Source organism: Pseudorca crassidens, chromosome 4, assembly GCF_039906515.1.
Source record: "Pseudorca crassidens isolate mPseCra1 chromosome 4, mPseCra1.hap1, whole genome shotgun sequence".
NCBI lineage: Eukaryota > Metazoa > Chordata > Mammalia > Artiodactyla > Delphinidae > Pseudorca > Pseudorca crassidens.
Genome location: NC_090299.1, coordinates 72278989 through 72296921, shown reverse-complemented (window position 1 = coordinate 72296921; position 17933 = coordinate 72278989). Strand labels below are relative to the sequence as shown.

Sequence of the window (17933 nt, the reverse complement as noted above, 5' to 3'; positions counted from 1 at the left end):
CAACAAAGAGTAGCCCCTGCTCATCGCAACTAGAGAAAGCCTGCGCGCAGCAATGAAGACCCAACGCAACCAAGTATAAAAAATAAAAATAAATTAAAAAAAAAAAAAGAAGAAGAATGGACTCTCCTGCTGCTTAGACCACCATCAGTGTTAATGATAATAACCTTGGCTCCTTTGCAGCTTATACTCTTAAGTAGCTATCTAGTCTATAACTATGATGCCATGTTTTTTTGGGTTCCCAGTGATTAAAGAATGTGCATTAAAAACAAAATTAGAGAGTAATTTTTTGACACATCAAACAATATATGGTTACATATCTGGTACATGTATCATTTCAGATTAGCTTTGGCTGTGTGTGACGAAAGACCCAAATAACAGTAGCTTAAAAGACAGAAATGTATTTCTCTTTTGACACATGTATGCAGCCCATAGTGCGGCAGGCCAGCCTGATAGGGTGGCTCCACAATCATCAAGGATCCAGATGTCTATCCCATTTATCCACCATCCTAAATGGGAGGCTCTGTGCCTCATGGTCCAAGTCGGCTGTTTGGCTCCAATCACTGTGCCACACTTCAACCTGCAGAAAGACAGGAAGGCCTGTAGAAGGGTGTGCTCTCCTTTTAAAGACATTTCCTAGAAGGACAATATTAACTTCCACTCAAATTCCTTTGCCACACCTAGCTGCAACAGAGGCTGGGCAATGTGGTCCTTATTCTGGAGAGCTAAGACATTGGGAATTTTATTATTAAGGCAAAAAGGGAAAAGGATACTGGGGATAATTAGGAATTAATGCTACATATACATAAATAAAAAAACAATGAAATATAAGTTCTGAAAATTCCCATGACACTGATAAAATACATTTCAAGAATTACTCAACAATAGTCAACTACAGTAGTTAGAATTCTTGAGCCTCACTGGAAAGTTCATCCAAATAAAAATTAAAAAGTTCCAGCCAAGTAAGGAGGAGCCAGTCTACTCTCGGCTCCTTAAAGGTGCTTCCCTACCCCCTAATACTGGGCAGCTCCCCCCGGGTGAGAAGAATCAACTAGTCAGAGATAAGAGTCCATGACCCGAACAAATAAAGGGGGTGGTTATCCAATTGTAACCTGGATGTAAGGTGGGGCTCATATTGTTAAATTAAACATTAAGCACATTCGAAGGAAAATGTCTGAAGACCAGAAATAGTTAAAAAGTAACTCTAGTCATTGATTGTATTTTCAAAGATCAGTAACAGAGTCTGAGTCATATCCCACAGCAACACTTCCTTGTCATTAAGGGATTTTGTTTGCTCACATGCTGACACTGCTTCAGAATCTTGATGCTCTCCTCTTTCTTGGAAGCTTCATTCTCTTTTGTCTTTCCTCCCTCCTCTCCTGCCCTGTCACCCATACGCACTCTCTCCATGTAGAATCCCAAAGACCCAGAAATCAACAAATCAAGACACGACTCTCCTCAATGTGGGGCAGGGGAGAAGTTGAGGCAACAAAGCTAGACCAGGGTAGGAGAAGGGAACACAGAGCGTGGGGACACTCCCGCTGTATTAATCCTGTGTGTGACCACCACTCTTGAATCATACAGTCATAAGGACAGTCCTCCACCTGGACACCCTCGTCTCCTCCCAGAGTGGAATAATTTTCTAGAAAAATATGAATACTAAAATTTATTCAGTGTGAAAAAGAAGATCTGAAGAGAATACTTTGTTAGTCATGGTTCCTATGTTCAAACAACAGAAAATAATTTAGCTTTGTTAAAATAAAAAATGAAAAAAAGGATAGTGCAAGGAAAGTTACCAGCCAATATCTCTTATGAACATACCTACAAATAGCCAAAATGAGATATTAGTTCACTGAATGCAGCAATGAATTTTTTTAAAAAAGGATCCAAAGGTAAATCATGCCATAATTGGAAAGGACACCATGATACCACTAGGCACTGTTGTTCCTAAACATTCGATGCTATTTCTCATACCATTGCCACGTGCAAACAAACAAAAAAACAAAAAAAAAACCCTCTCTAGAATGTCCTTGATTCTCTTTTCATTGGCTCCAGACTTAAAATCCTGGGCACGATGGTCCCCGAGCTGAGCCAAAAACACATTCCCAGGTCCTAGATGCTAGAGGGCAGAGGAAAGTGTATATCTGATTGTTTCAACTCTTACAATGGAATACAGGTCCTGCCTTTAGCCAAGATTCAAACAATAGGGAGTTCCCCAAAAGGAAGGTATTTCAGATGCTGGATGGCAAAAAAAAAAAAAAATCCACCAGAACCAATAAATATTAAAGAAATTTAAAAAATTTCTTCCTCTCCCCAAAAGACAGCATGTTCAAATGGTTTTTATGGGCAACTTTTGCCAAATCATCAATTATACAATTGTTCCAAATATTTCAATTCTCCCACATTAAGCTATACATTCACTGCAATCCCAATCCAATTTCCTGTTAGATTTTCTGGGGAATTTGAAAAACTGATAATAATATTTATATGGAACAATAAATGTTTGAGAAGAGCCAAGATAACTCTGAGATAGTTGGGAGAATCACTCTTCGGGACATGAAGATGTATTTTAAACCTATAATAGTATTAGACACAATATCCATGGAGAAAGAAGGCAGCTCCAAAGAGACCAATGCTTTTGTAGGAACTTGGAATATGATAGGGCGGCTCTGTCTGCCCCTAATTACTCTGCGAAGCCTCCCTGAAGATGAGAGAGGGAAGATTTCAGGAGGCATTTGGTAGTTACGGGGAATTAAAAGTAATGAGGAAACTGGACACATTTTCTACAATTTCCAGTTCAAAAATCACCATGAGGATTTCCCTAAACCTTTATTGCAAATTCTTTCCTTAGTAGATAGATAGATACATAGATAGATATAGATAGATAGATAGATAGATAGATAATTTAAAAGAATAACTCTTTTGACCCACTTCCCATTAAATAGCTAGAGTTTTATGCTGTGCTAGAGACTAAAAAGTAATGAATGTATTTAAATAGGCTCTACCGCATTGAAAAATGAAAAGTACCCAAGCAAAATGAATAGTGACCAAATGAAAACCTTGGTACAAGTCATAGATACTTCATTGATTTATTATATCACCAGAAAAACACACTAAGTACTTGGGGGCAGTTTTTTTTTTTATCATTTTAGAGTAAAGAGAATTAACTGCTACAGATACAACAAGGAAACCAAAGGGAATATGAGTGCCAACTTCTTAAAACACAGAAAAGAAACACAGTATGTAGATCAGAGCTCTGATATTATCAGGAACACATCTAGCGACTGCATGGGAAAACCCTATTAAAGGAAGGATTGTCTTTGACTTTGGAAGCTATTGGGTAAATGATAGTTATTATTTCTCGGAGAGTGGAACCAAGCTTACCACACCACAACAAAAGGCATCTCTTAGCTTTGATGTTCACATATTTTACCTTGATAGATACAACAGCAAAAATCTTTCCATTTTCATGTTAGCCCAATCTGATTACGGAGGTCAGTCATCCCTTCTTACACCTTATTATTTTGTTTGTGTCTAAATTAATATTTTACTAAATCATGTGTTACAAAAAAATTAACAAAGTCAATAAAGATGAGTGTATCCAAAATTATCAAACATTGATATTCTGAAGATAGCTGGGAATATTAAACCTATGTAATCTTATTCCCAAAAGTCCTTAGTTCTTAGTTTCCCACAGCTCCGCCCACCACCCCTCATTAAACCAACAGTATTCATTGGCTCCTGGAAAAGGCAAAACCCAATCTAGTACAGAAGAGACATTCTCAGCTTTTTCCTTCAAATTAGATTTTAAAAAGTTAACACTTGGATAATAATTTTCCAAGGGCTTGACATAACGTATCTAAGGGTAGTACTTCTGATAACATTAATAACAAAAATGTATTCATTGATACTTATGTCCCATACCCTGTTCCAAGTGCTTTACACATTTAATCTCTACCATAACTTTCTTATTTTTCTCTCCCATTTTAAAGGTGAGGAAACAGAGACCCAGAGGGATGCAGTAACTTGCCCTGAGTCATGCAGCTACAATCTAGTAGAGCTAGGATTAGAGCCCAGGCAATCTGACTACCGAGCTAATGCAGACCCCACTCCAAAATACAAAGACATAGATATGGTGGATAAACATAAAAAGAGCACTTTAAAATGGCCATCCTCAAAAGAAAGAAAGTTCCAAAAACAGAGGGAGCTTGGAGCTAGAACAGTGACCACAGCTTTGCCTGTCACTTCAGCCATGCATTTAATTGACTTCGCACAACCCGCCAGGAGCCTTTTTTTTCCCTCTGACACCAGAACTAACAATGTTCTACATCAGTCTACTGACCAGCTCTGTCTGCATATTCTTTGTTACCAGTGGAGAAATTGAGTAAGCGCTAAGAAACTTTATAGCAATTTGACGTTGCTGCTACCTCTAGGTGTGTGACTTGTGGACGTATCTCAGTGAGCATGGTCTAGACCTGTCAGGAGCTGTCAGATTTCCGCCACATGTGAGGGAGCCGAGTATTAGGCATGCGCAGTAGAACCATATGACAATATGTGACATTTTGAGGCTAGGTTGTCAAGGGTAACACAAATGTGTATAAAAATCCGATAAAATGTAAGCATTTACTTACTTTTATAATTCATTATTTTTATAATCATTTTAATTTTTAATCAAGGTTGTTTTTTAACTTATTTGTTATTAACTAAATTAGGGAATTAAAATCTGTATTTTAAAAAATGTTAACCATTATTGATAAATGATGAAACAAGCTTTTCTGGACTTCTTTGTCAGGAAATGACACTGCTGTTCCAAATCCACTGGTAGTGGGCAGCCAAATGATGATGATGGAAATGATTCTGAAGAAATGAACACCATAGGATGTAACCAATGAGGGAAACTAGTAAACGGTACAAGAGACCTCTCTGTACTATCTGTGCAACTTCCTGTGGATCTATAATCATTTCAAATTAAAAATTTGCCTTTTTTTTTGGCTGTGTTGGGTCTTCGTTGCTGTGCGCGGGCTTTTCTCTAATTGCAGCGACCAGGGGCTGCTCCTCGTTGCGGTGCACGGGCTTCTCATTGCGGTGGCTTCTCTTGTTGCAGAGCACAGGCCCTAGAGTGCACAGGCTTCAGTAGTTGTGGTGTGCAGGCTCAGTAGTTGTGGCTCATGGGCTTAGTTGTTCCACAGCATGTGGGATCTTCCCGGACCAGGGATTGAACCCTGGTCCCTGATTGTTCCCTGCATTGGCAGATGGATTCTTAACCACTGCGCCACCAGGGAAGTCCCCTAAAATTTTTTTTTAAAAACGAGCTTGAGTCCAGACAAGAGACTAGGAGACTACCCTTTCTGTCTCTCCCTCTCTCCACATATATACAAAGACAAAGTACACTAATCAACATTGAACAACTTGCTAAAATTTTAACATATGTATATATCCTTGTGAACATCACCCAGACCACAATATAGAACATTTCATTCACTAGAAAAGATCTTCATGTCCCTTCCCAGTCCATAGCCCTTTTCAAAGGGTATTCCAAGAACATTCTGTCCCAACTTCCGTCACCATAAATCACTTTTCTCTATTTTGAACCTCATATAGGTAGAATCATACAGTATGTTCTCTTTGTTGTTTGGCTTCTTTCACTCGGCATTTGTCTGCTAGATTTATCCATGTTGCTGAGGATATTAGTAATTCTTTTTGTTGCTAAGTAGCATCTCGTTCTATGAATAAAATATACATTATTTGCCCTTCCTACTACTGATGGATGCTTGAGCTATTTTCAGTTTGAGGCTATCACAAATCAAGCTGCTAAAAACATTCTCATTTTAAAAAAGAAGAAGAAGAAGGAAAAGGAAATGAACACCAAAGAAATAAGGTTTATTTCAGCTTTGGGGGCATATATTGGTCAGGGAAGCAAAGCCACTGTAGGTGTTATGGAATAGGGGATTTATTATAGGATTTAGATCTTAATGATTGGGGAGAGAGTCTAAAAGGTGGAGTTAGTGGATTAGAGAAAAAGGCACAAGCAGTTGCTCTGTGCCCTGGTGTAAGTAGACAAGTCTGTAATTCTTGAGAAGCTAAACATGGCCGGCTATTGCAATGGGATCATAAAGAAGGAGCTTGTGGACAGGTCTGTGGGAAGCTGCTGTCTTTATGTAGCTATCCCTGCTGTGAGTCCACCACCAAGCATTTGCGGTGGGTCTGGGGGCTACTGCCAGCTAGCAGGACTAGCTCTGAAAGAGCTAGAGGCATACAAATGAACTTACTTACAAAACACTAATAGATTCACAGACACAGAAAACAAACTTATGGTTACCAAAGAGGATAGTGGGGATAAATAAGGAGTTTGGGATTAAACAGATACACACTGCTATATGTAAAACAGGTAAAAAACAAGGACCTACTATATAGCACAGGGAACCATATTCAATATCTTGTAATAACCTATAATGGAAAAGTATCTGAAAAAGAAAGAATGGATAGATAGATAGGTTTAGGTATATATGTGAATCACTTTGCTGTCCACTCTAAACTAACATGACATTGTAGATTAACTATACTTCAATTAAAAAAAAAAAAAAAAAAAACAGCCGTAAGCAGAGCAAAGGAGAGCAAGGGCCTGCTGGAATCTGTGGACGACCTCTGAGTCTGTTTGTCACTGTATCTGACTGTGAAGACCAACATGAATGTCCATAGCAGCTTTATTTACAATGGGTGAAAAACTGGAAAAAAACCAAAGATCCACTGGCAGGTAAGTGGATAAACAAATGATGCTATATACGTACAATGAAATGCAACTCAGCAACTGAAAGAAATAAACACTAAGAGGTGAGGATACTGGAAGTATTGCCTGCATGGATACTGACATGCCATGAATTAAGATAGGAGTAGTGCTGGAGAGAGTATCAAGGAAGCAGGAGCTAAAATAGTTTTTAAATGAAGGGGGGAAACCTATGAATCAGTAGAAGATACCAACCGCAAACGGTAGCAGGTGGTAAAATCTGGGGAAGAGGGAGAAAGAGTGGCAGTGATACTCAGACACATGGGAGAGGTATGGGAGAAACAACAGCCAGCTCTGGAGAAGGCTGTAGGGCAGTGCCTTGGGGAAGATACCAATTGCATTAGATAAAGAAGGAGAAGGAAGTCTTCAAAGAGGATGGGCGTAATTTCAATGGTTATATGTATACATATATATATATATATAGTTTTTAATTTCTGGAAGTTCTATTTGATTCTTCCTCGAACAGAGTTTAATTTTTAAAACTTTCTCTTCCTTTCTCAATTTTCACTTCATCTTTTATCTTTAAATGTTTATGCATCATGTATGTTCTGTAGCTAATAATGCCAATATCTTAAATTCTGGGAAGTCTATTTTTTTGTTAGCATTTTTGCTGCCTCTCGTTCTGAGGAGTCAGTTTTTGTGCTGGGTGATGTTTTATTGTGAGCCTCTATTTTATTGCACTTGATCTGGGGGAAACCCTGAGCCCAGTGGGAGGTGCTTTCCTCTACAGAGGCTTGGCCACACGCCTGGAGTCCTTTGCAAACTGTGAGCCGCATAACGTCAGTTCTGAGTTTGGGGTTCCCCCTGACTGCACTAGCAATACAAATTTACATCCCACAGCCGCGTGTTGGAGGTGCTGTCACTTTTCACGTGAAATAATTTTTTTTATTTTTTCTACCCAGAATAATGATAGAAACAAATGGTTCTCCTCATAACCTCAAGTGGCAGCAGCAGCAAGCAGGTGAGTCCTCATTCTCACTGAATGACAGCCTATCAAGCTCCCAGCTTTACCACAGGTTTTACTCTTGGAAAGTTTGGGAGAAGCAGGTTAGGGACTTGAGGAACTTAGCCATCAGGAAAAAGGAGCTTTAAAAAATGTATAGGGCTTCCCTGGTGGCGCAGTGGTTGACAGTCCGCCTGCCGAGGCAGGGGACGTGGGTTCCTGTCCCGGTCCGGGAAGATCCCACATGCCGCGGAGCGGCTGGGCCCGTGAGCCATGGCCGCCGAGCCTGCGCGTCCAGAGCCTGTGCTCCGCAACAGGAGAGGCCACAACAGTGAGAGGCCACAACAGTGAGAGGCCACAACAGTGAGAGGCCCGTGTACCGCAAAATAAATAAATAAATAAGAAATAAAAAATAAAAAAATAAAAAATGTATAATAAGGGAAATTTTATCATGGTAAGTTACTTGCCTCACCAAGTAGGATGTAGTCATGATAATCACATTGTAACTCAGCATGTAATTAGGCATATAAATAGGTAATTATAATAAAATAAACACTGACTATTCACTTAAACAAAAATTGTGATAGAACTTTACTGGGAGAGGACGTGAGAGCATGGGGATAGAAAAGTATTTGATGGTATCCCATCATCCATCATAGAATATCAATAGATAACGCCTAAAATGTATACCCTGGAAATAGTAATGGAAGCACACTGTTTAAAGGTATGGATGTAAGCCAGAAAGAGTTTCAGAAGAGGAATTCAGGAGTGGGCTGTGGTGTGCTAGAGCTGACTTAATTCTGGCTTGAGAAGCCAGCTGGGCACATCTCTTCCCAATTCCCTATTCAGTGGTATCACAGTGGGACCTTGAAATCAGTCATGGTGGGAGTATTTATATCACTGGAACAGAAAACACTATACATCAAAGCTTTTTTTTCTTTTTCCAGTCAGTCAGTTGCTAAACATTCACAAGCATGCCACTAAGGGCCAAAGAGAGACTCCTTTTTCAGTTATAAGCTTTATGGTACTATTTGGTTTTTCCAACTGTATACATGTATCATGATATTTTTCAAGGAGTAACCCATGGGGGAAGAAAGAAGAACAGAGTGGGGAGTTGCCTTATCAAACATCAAAACATACCATAAAACCAGTATAATCTAATCAGTGTTGTATAGACATAGTAATAAACAGAAGAGAAGAACAGACTAGAGAATCCATAAATTGACCCCTTTATATATATATAAAGTTATACATGATACAATGGTATTTCAGTTCAATGAGGGAAAGCTGATTAAGTAATAAATAATGTTGATACAATTGTCTATCCACCTATACTAGTTTGCTAAGGCTTCCATAACAAAATACCAAGCAGCTTAAACAACAGAAGTTTATCTTTTCACAGTTCTGGGGGCTGGAAGTCCAAGACCCAGGTGGCGGCAGCTTTGATTTCTCTTAAGGTCTCTCCTTGGCTTGAAGATGGCCATCTTCCTGTGTCCTCACATGGCCTTTTCTCTGTATACACAAATCTCTGGTATTTTTTCCTCTTCTTATAAGGACACCAGTTATATTGGATTAGGACCCACATTGTGACCTGATTTAATCTTAACTACCTCCTTAAAGGCCCTATTTCTAAATGCAGTCACATGTGGGGCTTAGAGCTTCAATATATGCCTTTGAGGTGGACACAGTTCAGTCCATGACACCACCTTAAAAAGTAAATCTCAACCCTTATCTTATAGAATAAGATAGAAAAACTTAATTATAAAAATTAAATCATAAAAATCTTAAATGATAATCCAGGAGACTCCATGTAATCTAGGGTCATGGATGTTTCTTAACCAAGTCAGGAATCTCATAAACTTTCATAAAATAAAAGTAGTAGACATATTGACTACATAAAAATTTTAAACTTCTCAAGGTAAAAGATATCTTAAAGTGTATCAGTCAGGAAACAGTGCAGGAAACACAACAACCTCAGGGTATTTCAAGAAGAGAGGCATTTAATATAGGGAATTAGTTGTTTATAAAAGTATTGAGAGGGCCAGGAGAACCAGTGAGCGTAAGGTGGCTGCCACCGTATGACTGATTTCAAGGGCACATTAACAGAGTTACAATCCAGATGTGAGAAATTTGTTGCTGCTACCACTACTGCCTCCTCAACTCTCATGATCAGGAAGCTGGTGATCAGACAACAGAATGCTAAGTAAGGCCACAAATATTCATGTCTCTCCAACTTGCTTTCCAGCAAAAATAGCACTTCTATCTTCCAGACCTTGCATGAGTATGTCTCATTGGTGCAATCTAATTCACATCACATTCCTAGCTGCAAGGGAGTCTGTGAAATGTGTTTTTCTCTTTCCAGCCCCTGTGATCAGGAAGTATTTAGAAAGGGTTAGGAATGTACTACTGTACATCAAATGACCTGACTATATCTAGGAAACAAAGTCAATTTAAAAAGCAATACATTGAGGGTGGATATTACTGTTGATAAAGACAAAGACTTAGAATTTAATATATTATTAAGAGCTCTTCAAGATGGATAAGAAAAAGTTAAACAACCCAAAAGAAAAATGGCAAAGGATATGAATAGGCAATTCACACAAATGGCAAAGATAAAGAAAGAAAAAAAATGCTTAGACTCATATCCAAAATTAAGCAATACCAAGATATCACTAATACCCATCATACTGGCAAGAATTTTAAAGAGCAGTGACATATATTAATCATGGGATTTGGCAGGAGAGTATTTGAATAAGGCCAGGATTCATGTGAAGAAAAGAGGCACCATTCTAGCTGCTTTAATTAGAAACTTAATACCAGAAGTTATTATTGAAAGAACTAAGACAGTTGGCTCTAAGCTGGACCTCCAGTAATGATTCCCAGAAAACCCTGCTGAACTCACCACCAGAGGCACTGCTTTCTTTTTTCTTTCTTTTATGTGGCAGTGAATATAATGAGATAGCATTTCTGTAAAATTACAAGATTGTGTGTGCACACGTGCACGTGCATGTGTCTGCATAAATATGTATCTGATTACGTGAGCTTGAGGAAAAACATGGAAGGATGGGTTACCGGCATAGGTGGAGGCATGGAAATGGGGTGGAAGGTTTGAAATGATATGAGTAAGAAGAGTAAGAAAAACGTCCATTGTTTTCAGCATGGTTCACTCAAAGTCACCCTCTCAAAACCTATAATTTAAAAGGCTTGTGTCCAAACATTGACCTGTAAGAAGACACCGTCATTCAGCCAAATATGGCATTGTGATTGATATGCATGACAGCAAACACTGAACTAAACGATTTTTAAAATTTCCAGATGTTCTAGAATGGAATCTTTTCTATTCTGGAAAGCTATTTGGCAAAAGACATAAAACTTTCATATCCATTGACCCAGAAATTACACTTCTAGCGATCTAAGGGGAAATCCTAAGGAGATTTGGGTACAATTTTTGGTTTAAAGATGTTATTTTAGTATTAATTAAAAGCCAAAAAAAAAAAAGGGAAAAACGAACAATCTAAATGTTTAGGAAAAATTAATTTAATAGATCTATAGAACGGAACATCAAGCAACTACTAAAAGTAATATTTTTAAGTTTTACACAGGAAATTTGCTCATGATATAATGTTAAGCGAATAATAAAACAAGACGTAAAATTATGTACTGCATTATTTCACTATTGTTACAAACACAGAAGACCTTAAGGAGATACACCAAAATGTTAATGGAAATACACCAAAATGTTAATGGTTAACTAACTCCCTATATTAAATGCCTCTCTTCTCGAAATACCCTAAGGTTGTTGTGTTTCCTGCACTGTTGCTCAATGGCTGCTGCTGTAGCCTTCCAAGATTCTTGAACCATGATTAGCTCTAGGAAATAGATTAAAGACGATCATCACGGGCTTCCCTGGTGGCGCAGTGGTTGAGAATCGGTCTGCCAATGCAACGGACGTGGGTTCGTGCCTCGGTCCGGGAAGATCCCACATGCCGCGGAGTGGCTGGGCCCGTGAGCCATGGCCGCTGAGCCTGTGCGCCGCAAAGGGAGAGGCCACAACAGTGAGAGGCCCGTGTACCGCAAAAAAAAAAAAAAAAAAAAAAAAAAGAACAAAACAATGACATTTGCAGGAACACAGATGGACCTAGAGGTTGTCATACTGAGCGAAGTAAGTCAGACAGAGAAAGACAAATATCATGATATTGCTTATATGTGGAATATTAAAAAAGGCTACAAATGAACTTATCGACAAAACAGAAATAGAGTTACAGATGTGGAAGATAACAAATGTAACAAATGCATCGTTGCATTTTTCCTTGAGTTTCCCCAATACAAAGTGAAATTACCTTCGTATACTTTGTAGTCATCTTCTGCTGACCAGGAATCCCACCCCAGGCTAGTCTGATTAAAGTTGAGGGTATAGTTACAAAAGGAGTCATTTAACCAGCCCAAGATGTGTCCCCATCCCTCCAGGTTCTGAAGAGTCTGGGCCTCAGTAACCTGTGTCAAGGAGACCACTGCATACCCTGCCCTTCTACATCCTTCGGAAACAAAACTACTTCCATCAGTGAACCAAACTTCCTCAGGGTTTTGTAGTGGAGTATCGGTTAGATCGGGTCGGGGCAACAAGGAATGAAATATTATATCTTCACATTGATGAACTGGTAGACCTTCCTCAGGGAAGAGGAACAGTGTAGCTGGATTTAAAGAGAAATAGATCATGACACGTAGGTCTGGATTCTGCAACAGTAATGCCTGACGTTTGAGGATCCTGCGATCTGTGAGCCAGAAATGGCCTTTCCTTTCCAAGAGAGAGGTAACCTGATGGGAGGTATATACTGTCGGGGGTTGCCCCAAAATAAGCTTGGAGGCTTCTTCCTCCAATAAGGCCAAAGCAGCAACTACCCTAAGACAGCTGGGCCATCCAGTGACCACCGGGTCCAGTCTCTTTGACAGATATCCTACAGGTCTCCGGACAGGGAGAAGTTCCCGAGTTAAGACTCCTAAAGCCATCCCTTGTTTTCCTGCCACAAGTAGTTGAAAAGGTCTATCAGTTCTTGGGATTTCCAAGGCTGGGGCCTGAGACAGTAATGTCTTTAGCTGCTGGAAAGCTCGGGTTTGGTTAGGGCCCCAGAGCAGAAGTTCAGAGTCAGATTTTCCTTTCAGGGCCTCATAAAGAGGTTGTGCTTTTAGTCCATAATTAGGAATCCATAATCTGCAATACCTGTGAGGCCTAAAAAGGCTCGGAGCTGTTTTTGGGTAGCTGGCTCTGGCAGATCTAAAATCCCTTGTATTCTCTCAGGGGAGATCCTGCGTTGCCCTGGGGAGGGGATTATTCCCAGATATTTGACTTCCTGCTGTGCCAATTGGACCTTGGACTTAGAGACTTTATAGCCTCATTTGGCCAAAAAGTTAAGGGTCTGGGTAGCATGAGTTAAGGCTCTCTCGTGGTCTGGGGAGCAAATAAGAAGGTCATCCACATACTGGATGACAGTCCCTTCTTCCAGGCGTAGATCTTGGAGGTCCTAGGCCAGGGCCTAGCCAAAAAGGTGAGGGCTGTCTCGGAACCCTTGGGGTAGGGCTGTCCAGGTGAGTTGTTGTTCTCTATTCCCTTCCCCACGTCACTCAAAGGCAAAGAGGTAGTAGGACCGTGGGTCCAGAGGTATGGAAAAGAAGGCATCCTTTAGGTCTAACACAGTGAACCAGAAGGCTGTGCCTGGGATGGTCCCCAACAAGTTGTACAGGTTGGGGACTACTGGATGGAGTGGGACAACTGCCTCACTGATAGCTCTTAAGTCTTGGACCAGTCTGTATTCTCTGTTTGGCTTCTTTTTTTTTTTTTTCTGTTTGGCTTCTTAACAGGTAAGATAGGGGTGTTGCAGGGAGAACTGTAAGGAATAAGTAGCCCATGTTGTAAAAATTTGGATATGAGATGCTGCAGTCCCCTTGGGGCTTCTGGGCGAATTGGATATTGTTTCTGACTGGGGAAAGAGTTTGGCTCCTTTAAGGTGATAAGCACTGGGGAGGCGGTTATAGCTCCCCCTGGCATTCCATCGGCCCAGACCTGGGGGCCTACTGGCAACTCAGCTAAGGCTGGTGTGCCAGTCCTCAGAGGGGGCTGTGTCTCTAAGACTAAGAACTGGAGGGGTGTTACTGCAGTGGTTCCCCCAAGTAGCAGTCTGGTTCCCAGATTGTTCATGATGCCCTTACCTAACAGTGGGTGGGGGCATTCAGGTGTGACCAGGAAGGAGAGAATGTATGTCCTTCCCAGTAACAATACAAAGGGAGAGTGAAAGGCCTAGTAGTAAGTTTACCCGAGACGCCTGTAACCTGACAGGAGTCGGAGGAGAAGGGTCCAGAGAAGGAAACTAGGACAGAGTAGGCAGCCCCTGTATCCAATAAGAAAGATATGGTCCTACCTGCCACATCCAGGTTTGCCCTTGGCTCCAGTCCAGTAATACTGACATTAAACAGGGGGTCCATCTGGAGTGGAAGGCCCCTGTCAATCTAGGGCCATCCAAGGGGCTGCCCCTGGCCCCTCGGCCTTTCAGCCCAAGGGCTGTTGGCTACCCAATGGCCACTTCTTTGGCATTTTGGGCAGGGTATCTTAGGAGGCTTGTCCTTGTTGGGGCATTCCCTCGCACAGTGGCCAGGCTTTTTGCAGACTCGGCACCGGTCTTGGCTTCCGTTGGGACGGGTCCGGGCTTCTCCGGATGAGGTTTGCCCCTGTAGGGCTGCCAATAATTGGGCCTGCCTATTTTTTTTTCTCTTTTCCCTCTCCCGAGCCTTGACCTCCTTCTCCTGGTCCCAGTTATAAAAGGTAGTGGTGGCTGTAGCTAGAAATTCATCTAGATTAACATTGAGCTCCTGCGTAAGCTTTCGGAGCTTCCTCCTGATGTCCGGTGCAGACTGGGTAAGGAACCTATCCTTTAAAATGGTTTTTCCTTCAAGGGAGTCCAGGTCTAGGTTGCTATATTTAATTATTGCCTCCCTGAGCCTTTCCAGGAAGGCTGTAGGGTTTTCATTGGGTTCCTGGCTGATGGCAGAAAACTTTGAGGAAATAATGGGTTTCCTTCTTCTTGTTTTGAGTCCAGCTTTTATACAGATTATAAGATGTTCTTTTTCCCATTGTCCATTGGGGTTATTGTAATCCCAGTAAGGGTCCTTATGGGGAATGGTGGTATCCCCCACAGGATATTTTGAGCTGGATAAATGGAGGCTGTCCACAAAGTTGCAGGCCTCCTTTAGGACCTTTACTTTCTCAGTATCTGATAGAGTTCACTCTGAGATTATCATGACATCCTTCCAGGCTAAGTCAAAAGCCGAAGTTGTCAACGTAGTGGTTAGGATCATCAGAAAATTTACCTAGTTTCTGTCTGATGTGCTTTAACTCTAGAAGAGTAAAAGTCTTCTGAATGAGTTGGGGTCCAAATTCACCCGTTGTCTCCACCAAAGGGCAAATTCTAGGGGGAGGCCTTGTGGGAGTCAGATCTCCCAGGTAAGGCGTTAAGGGGGCTATCGGTGGCAAAGGGGGATTAGATGGAGAATGGGGTGGGTTTAGTGCTATCCCCAGGTTTAAAGATTTTCTCCCTATGGCTCTTATCTGGTTCAGGTTCCCTTTTAGCATGGCCCCGCTCAGATGGATCCTCTCGAGGAGAGGATGGGGGCTGTCTCATCAGGACTAGCACAGCAGAGTCAATTTTACAAGTCTTGCAGAGTTCTTCCTTATCTCTAAGAGCGAAATAGGCTTGAACATAGGGAATCTCACTCCATTTTCCTTGCCGTTACTGGCAGTGAGGACACGCAACATTCACGGAGAGGAACAGACCATGTGCCAATGGTTCTGTCACCTACAGAGATTCTTTCACCTGGATGAGCAACTGGTTTTTAGGTAGAGGGAACACACCGCATTGAGGCTGTGTCACCAAGAGAGATTCCCTCTCCTTAACGAGCCGTTTGTTTGTACTCTCTGGCTCCTGAATCTTATAATAGCGTGGCTATTCCTTCTTTCCCATTGCCAGTGGGCCAAGGCTCCTATGCAGGTGATCAGGACCGTAAAGGCAAGTCCCTGGAGACTCCTGACAGGCTGGCGATCGGCAAGGTCTGGTAAGTGATGGAAACTGTTCTAGGTGGCTGAGGGGAGGAAGAGTTGGTTTTCCTTAGGGACCATGTAAAACAGATGTTTAAGACGACAAGGAAAAGAATGAGGGGATCCCAAATTAGAGCAGTCTGGCCAAAAAGTGGTGTATGGAACTGCTGGAAGTCCTCACAAATATAACAGATTGGGTGTCTGGGGTGGCCATCAGCCTGACCTATCCACAGAAGAAAGCTCCTTCGAGTCTCAGAAACGGAAAAAAGGGCCCCGAAATGAAAGTGGGAAAAAGACCTCCCTGAGTCCCACTGTTGATCTCGGTTCCAGTCAGTGACAGAAAAAATGATTAGGAGGTCTAGTAAGCTGATCCAGAGAGAGGTGTGAAGCCTTCTCTATAGCCGTGATTCAAGGAAGCTGATCAGGAGGTCGGTTTGACAGGAGAGGTGTAAACACTTAACAGAGTCAGAAGGTGGCAATTCGTCCACCGTTGCTGCCGGCAGTGGTGAAGGACGCAAGCGAGAGGCCGGGAAGGAGAGTTGTAGGAAAATAAAACAGCATTAGGGCCATTTCACGTTAGCAGCGACAGAGTAGTCCCTTCTCAGGTGAATGAGGCAAGGAGCAGAGGCATGTAAGACAGGCGGGGCAACTGTCATGCAAATGGACGAAACCCCGGGAAGGTGCTAGTCAGCCGGCGGGCGTAATCCTACCTTTAGCGAACGTGAAAGCGGGGAAAGCCGTAAAGCAGGCTGCGGGAAGCTGCAAAGCAGGCGCGGGGAAGCCGCAAAGTAGGCGTCGCAAACATACCTCTGATCAGGAAGCCGGGGGAGCTACTAGGCCGTGGCCCAAACGTACCGTTGCGGATTCGACTCACGGTAAGAGCAGTGTCACGGGGTGGACGGTAAGAGCAGTGTCACGGGGTGGACGTACGTTATAACAAAATAGCTTGAACCGAGGAGGTCAACGGAAGGCCCGGACCAGCAATCTCGGTTCACGATAGTAAGCAAAGAATTGCAAACTACCCCGTTAAGCTTAAGCACAAAGCAAAGTTTATTTAAGCATAGGTACACTCTGGGAGGGGGAGAGAGAAGGCGGGAGGAGGAGGAGGGGAGGGACAGGAGGGGAAGGGGGGAGAGAGAGAGAGTGAGTAGGCTGTTTCTGAGAGCGGGCTGTTTCAGCGAAGTGAAGCAACGCCAAAGCAAATTTTATCGACCCAGAGGTACACTCTCAGAGGGAGAGAGAGCGCGCTGTTTCTGCGAATGGAAAACAGCATTCCTATACACGCTTAAGGGTGCTTTTAAGGAGCATTTTGCAGGGAGGCGGGGGTGAGTGACAGGGGATCATTATTTGATTGACAGTCCCGAACTATGTAACAAGTTTACTGCTGCGCATGCTCTCACCCTTGGATCGCTAAGAAACGCCCACGGGGTGGGGGTGGGGCGGCAAAACCACATGTAGATTTTTTATAATTATGGTATAATGAGTTTGGGTTTACTATAGGTTATACGCCTGTCTGGTCTGGGCATGCGCAGCTGGGGGACCTTCCCTTGTGTTACTGTGCCCCTCTATTATCAGGATAAACTGCCCCCCACACGACCATAGTTTTACCTGTCTGGGTGGTGTCAAGGGAGAGTCCCCAGATGACTGCGTGTGTGACTTGATTTCGTCTTGGTTTTCTCACCACTGTCACCTCCTTGCTGCTAATGTCTAACTACCTAACAAAAGTACTACTTCCACCTAGGTATATCAGGTTATAAATTAAGCAGAGGATAATATTTGTAAGAGACAGCCAGATATAACCAGAACTCATCGATGCTTGTGTTAATACAATATATGGAATAATTGTCGTTATGTGTGTGAATAAATTGGTCCTCAGGTTCTCTACCAGGTTTCATCCATATCCTTTGATGAATCCTCTCTGGCATCTTCAGCATCCATGGCAACAATGAAACACATAAGCCAATATCATACCATGAAGAGCTGGCAAGGTAGGGCATTTAGTACACTTAAAATTCATACCATATCCTTTAAGACATCAGTTAAAATTTTGTGAAATGACTGTTTTGCTCAAGATCAACATATCTACCATTTTGAGCATGTACTTATATATTAGGCACCTTAACTAT

General features: G+C 42.0%; 2 long non-coding RNA genes across 14 annotated transcripts in view; one reads left to right on the top strand and one right to left on the bottom strand.

Moving 5' to 3' along the window:
• Positions 1-382: 382 nt before the first annotated feature.
• LOC137223713 (uncharacterized) lies at positions 383-16585 on the bottom strand. 3 transcript variants are annotated; one of them, XR_010943016.1, is made up of 3 exons: positions 16518-16585; positions 14138-15851; positions 383-577 (listed from the first exon to the last, which is right to left on the bottom strand). It is a non-coding gene; the product is annotated as an uncharacterized lncRNA (long non-coding RNA). The 3 variants fall into 3 exon arrangements; XR_010943015.1 differs by lacking the exon at positions 383-577 and adding an exon at positions 8938-11749; XR_010943017.1 differs by lacking the exon at positions 383-577 and adding an exon at positions 11246-11749 and having other exon boundaries at positions 15625-15851.
• The window catches only part of LOC137223712 (uncharacterized), a 16599-nt gene continuing 14966 nt past the window's right edge, over positions 16301-17933 (top strand). For 5 of the 11 annotated variants that reach the window (XR_010943006.1, XR_010943010.1, XR_010943008.1 and 2 more), the window contains exons 1-2: positions 16307-16682; positions 17684-17795. This is a non-coding gene — a long non-coding RNA (uncharacterized lncRNA). Of the gene's footprint in view, positions 16683-17683; positions 17796-17933 lie in introns of all 11 variants that reach the window. The other 6 variants (XR_010943005.1, XR_010943007.1, XR_010943011.1 and 3 more) reach the window with 6 other exon arrangements.